Here is a 5,245-nt window from a genome sequence, read left to right on the forward strand (position 1 = left end):
TTTATGAGATTGGAGGAATGTTTCAGCTGGTAATGGTTTTTGAGAGGAACTCTCTATCCACATTAGATGTTCCGATATTCTGCCGTTTAAATTCCAAACCGACGGTCCTGTTTCTCCGTGTGAAAAGGCAGTAACTCGGCTTTTAAGTACTTTATTTGACAGAATACGGTTTTAGTTATTTCTGTGTTATTTCTGTGATGGTAAAACAGTATGTGTTCATTGTTCCGACCGGATGTTTACTAATTTACCCGCGGAAAAGTAATTCTTGGCAGATCCCTCTAAAATTAGAAAGAAGAATCAAATCATTCGCCTTCATGTTTGATTTTCTCGGATAACTTCAACGGAAAGTTAATATCCCAACTATTTGTTAACCTGTTCCCACTTAACCGTGTTGTATTGGTGGGTTTTGGTCACAAGTTACCAGCCACTGTTAAAACTATTAAATACAAAATAGATAACTTAAAAAAAAACATTTATGCTATCTAAGCCACCGCGCCAATCAGATTTAAAGGGGAGTCTAGTGTGTTACACGGCACCTAAGTGTTTCCCAGTGACACTCGGTTGGCTGTTTATCATAGCAAGCAGTGCTGAGGTTGCATTAAAACACTAGAAGACTTCGTCGGCTGCTTTGCCAATTACAGAATGGGTTGTACAGAAAACTGTGTAGGAAAGAACTCCAGATATTGGTTCACACCATAGATGGACACAAAGCTGGAGTAACTCAGCGGGACAGGCAGCATCTCTGGAGAGAAAGCATGGGTGACGTTTCGGATCGAGACCCTTCATCAGAATCTTCCGCACGTCATTCACAAAAAAAATGAACGAATAACACGTGGTTTGTTTAATTTCAAATATATGTTTATTTTATAAAAGATAACCTTCAAATTTCTAAATAATAAGATTAAATATAGAATGTTACAAGTGCCCATTAACAATGCAATATAGATTGCTACATAACTTACTGTAAGTAATTACAATGATGTGTATAACGTTATACACAATAAATACATCAGAAATAAATATATTTCATTTGGTAAGTTAACAAAACGTGTTCTTGAGAAACTATTACAGTGTCCTTGTGTCTTGAGCTCTTTCCTCATCCATCGATTCCTGGTTTCCCCTCGTCGCCAGGTTATATTTCAGCAGTTGAGCAGCGGCTCCCTATCTCCTGAAGGAGGATGAAAAGTTCCCCCACAACCTTGGCCTTACTCGCCTCGCCCAGCTGCAATAGATGAGCAGAAATAACAAGAACATCAGTGACATTCATTTACTGCAAGAAAACTAAGAAACTGTTCTGCGCGGAGCATCGAGTCAGAAGTGTAGTTACTGAATGTCGTGCTGCTGAACTCAGCTGAGGTCAATTCTTTTCCTGACTGTTGGTCTTAATTCAATCTGAGCACAAATTTACAGAATAATTAAAGGCATGGACAGAGTGGATGTGGAGAGGATGTTTCCATTTTGGGAGAGTCGAGGACCAGAGGTCAGAGCCTCCGATTTAAAGGGTGCGCTTTTAGAAAGGAAGGGGGAACTTCATCAGTCAGAAGGTAGCCAATCTGTGGAATTTATTGCCACAGAGGGTCGTGGAGGCCAAGTCAGTGGATATTGTTGAGGCAGAGATCGACAAATTCTTGACTAAAACGGGTATGAGGGGTATGGGGTGCCGGCAGGAAAATGGGATTCGAAGGCCGAGATCAGCCATGATTGAATGGCGGAGTAGACTCGATGGGCCGAATGGCCTAATTCTACTCCAATAACTTGTGAATGTTAAGGGCATTGGGGCTTTGATGCATCATATTCGCGTGTGCACAGGTGATCCCTGGCTATCAAGGTGTTTTACGCCTTTAACCCGATATAGAACATGTGCATGACTTATTTGTAAATTACCTGGTCCACTTTCTGCTTCAGTCGCTCAATGTTTGCGTTGGCTTGCGTTTTCTCCTCTGTATCCTGAAAGGAACACAATCAGTTCAATGTGTAGGAAGGAACTGCAAATGCTGGTTTACACCGCAGATAGACACAAAAATGCTGGAGTAACTCAGCGGGACAGGCAGCATCTCTAGAGCGAAAGAACGGGTGACGTTTCGGCTGGAATATACTACACACTATACATAATATAGTCTGAAGGGTATCTACCCGAAACGTCACCCATTCCTTCTCGCCAGAGATGCTGCCTGTCCCGCTGAGTTACTCCAGCATTTTGTGCGGAACTTCTATGTTCTCCCGACTTAGTTCGATCACAACAGGAAACACTTACGCAATCAGACATGTGTCGTTTCATCAGGACGGTGAGAAACTCCTTCACCTCGTCCAGCTGCGGGTACTTGGTCTGCAATTCTTCGGAGTTCAGAACTGTTATAAGATAGAAGTCAATCACCTCTCTGAGCACGTAGCAGCTGCCAGATTCCTGCAAAATAAACCAGGGGTGTCTCAGGTATTATCCAAACAACAACATAATGCTGTGAATTGTTAACTTGTGCTCGGTGACATTAATGATCGTCGCACCAATGCAAGGTTATACCTCTAGCCCTCGGAATAGTTCCTTTCCCACCAGCCTGTTGTCCGTGTCCTCGTCCTGCATTTGAGCCTGTGGAATGATTGGTGTGAATTAATGTCATTCTAAAAGCTCGGAACAGCAAAAACTTCCACACAGAGTGAAAGACAGAAACATGCACTCACATCTCTAGACAACAGGTGGACCATGTGTCTCATTTGTCGCAGTAATCGTTCTTCAACTCGACAAACCGTATTCGTTCTCTTTGAATTCAAGCTCGGGGCACAGTTGCCCAGGACTACAAAGCAACCAAGGACCAACACAGCTACAGTGGTGAACGGATGCATTCTGAGAGCAATGTATCAGACAGATCTGGCCCACTTGCAAATCAAAACCGCCTTACGTCCCTGCACCTCAACTAGATTGAGATAAGGCTGACAACACAAAAGTGAGCAAGATGCGTCTACGGTACAAACTTTACCCGCTCTATCTTCTATTCTGAATGAATCGCTGTTGAACATTGTTTATATATCCTCCATAGTTAGTTCAGAAATCTCCCCGAATGACATAACGACCGCGGCATTTACTCAGTAAATTTCCGCTTTCTCGCAGGTAATTTGCCGATTGTGCAAATTCATGCCTTTCTAATAAAATCACAATGTCAGCGCTATAATCTGAAATATGAACATTCGGGTATCGTATGTAATTATTTTGCAATATTGGTCAATAATGGCAACATCTCTGGTTTCTTATGAAATAACAGCCTTGTTTAATTTTACCCAACGGGAATATCAGGACCATCTATTGTTTTTAAAAAAACGCGCGATGTTGACTGATCGATCGCCCCCGTCTAATCTATAGAACCATCCGGTGGACATTTAAAACAATCATCCTGGGTTATCTAAATTTAGATGTGGATCCTTGAAAATACTAGAATTGTTTGATCATGTAGTTAAAAGTTCACGCGGAAGGGTTTCCTATATTAGATAATAATAATATAATAATAAGAATATAATCGATAATTTAGAGGGATGCTGGACTAGGATTAGCGACAATGCATTTTGCGCCACTACTTTGAAAAATCCTGGTCAAGACATCACAGGGAAGATGTGTTTGGACTGGAGAGGATGCAGATGAGACTTACCAGTAGAAATCTCCTGCTATGGGGAAATAAATGAGCAATATGTTTATTTTTCTTTGATACACAGGAGGCGACGGTGGACTTAAAAAGGGCTCATTACTCAAATTAAATTGATTAAAATTATTAAATTGAGGGGCGTCCTGCATTGAGTAAATGGGAAGATGCTTTTGTCCTGCAGCTGAGGATTTAAATTAGTTTTGTTCAGTTTAGTTTATTGTCACGTGTACCGAGGTACAATGAAAAGTTTTTGTTGTGTGCTGTCCAGTCAAGAGAAAGACAATACATGATTACAATCGATCCATTTACAGTGTATAGAACATGGTAAGGGAATAATGTTTAGTGCAAGGTAGAGACAGCAAAGTTTGATCAAGGATAGTCCGAGGGTCATCAAAGAGGTAGACAGTAGTTCAGCACTGCTCTCTGGTTGTGGCAGGATGATTCAGTTGCCTGATAACAGCTGGGAAGAAACAATCCGTAAATATGGAGGTGTGTGTTTTCACACTTCCATAGCTTTTGCCCGATGGGAGAGGGGAGAAGCGGGAGTGGCCAGGGTGCGACTCGTCCTTGATTATGCTGCTGGCCTTGTGGAGGCAGCGTGAGGTATAAATGGAATCAATAGATAGGTTGGTTTGTGTGATGGGCTGGGGGGGGGGGGGTGTTGGGGGATCTTTCTCGAGCATTAAGTAGTATAAATCAGGGGACATGATGGGATCTATCCAAAATTGTTGACAGATGCTAGAGAGGAGTTTGCAGGGGCATTGATTGATTAAGTTTTTTGTATCTTCTCTAGAGGCATGATCCCCGAGGACTGGGAAGAAGCCAATGTTGTTCCATTGTTTAAGAAGAGAAGGAGAAAATCCAGGAAGTTAAAGGCTGGGGAACCCCACTGCAGTGGTGGCGCAACTATTGGAGAAGATTTAAGGGTAGGATTTACTCCCATTTGGAAGAGAATGGAATAATTAGGGAGAGCAGCATGTCTTGGTCTGCAGGAGGTTATACCTCATCAACTTATTTAAGTTTTTGAGGAGATAACAAAGTTGATCCATGAAGGCAAACATAGAAACAGAAACATAGAAAATGGGTGCAGGAGTAGGCCATTCGGCCCTTCGAGCCTGCACCGCCATTCAATATGATCATGGCTGATCATCCAACTCAGTATCCTGTACCTGCCTTCTCTCCATCCCTTTAGCCACAAGGGCCACATCTAACTCCCTCTTAATTATAGCCAATGAACTGGCCTCAACTACCTTCTGTGGCAGAGAATTCCAGAGATTCACCACTCCCTGTGAAAAAAAATTTTCTCATCTCGGTCCTAAAAGATTTCCCCCTTATCCTTAAACTGTGACCCCTTGTTCTGGACTTCCCCAACATTGGGAACAATCTTCCTGCATCTAGCCTGCCCACCCCCTTAAGGTTGCGATTGTTGTCTACATGGATTTTAGAAAGGCATTTGTTAAAGTCTCTCATGGTAGGCTGATCCAGAAGATTAAGGTGCATGAGATCCATGATGACTTGGCCCGTTTGGATTCATAACTGGCTTTCTCATGGAAGACTGAGGGTTGTGGAGCAAGTGTGTTATTCTGGCTGGAATAGTGTGACCAGTGGAGTTCTGC

At 42.5% G+C, this 5,245-nt stretch overlaps 1 long non-coding RNA gene across 1 annotated transcript; it reads right to left on the bottom strand.

Moving 5' to 3' along the window:
* Positions 1 to 923: 923 nt before the first annotated feature.
* LOC116984234 lies at positions 924 to 2,395 on the bottom strand. The gene is made up of 3 exons (XR_004414939.1): positions 2,255 to 2,395; positions 1,885 to 1,947; positions 924 to 1,222 (listed from the first exon to the last, which is right to left on the bottom strand). It is a non-coding gene; the product is annotated as an uncharacterized LOC116984234 (long non-coding RNA).
* Between the last annotated feature and the right edge of the window lie 2,850 nt (positions 2,396 to 5,245).

The sequence above is a fragment of the Amblyraja radiata genome, chromosome 19 (genome assembly GCF_010909765.2).
Source record: "Amblyraja radiata isolate CabotCenter1 chromosome 19, sAmbRad1.1.pri, whole genome shotgun sequence".
Taxonomy (NCBI): Eukaryota; Metazoa; Chordata; class Chondrichthyes; order Rajiformes; family Rajidae; genus Amblyraja; species Amblyraja radiata.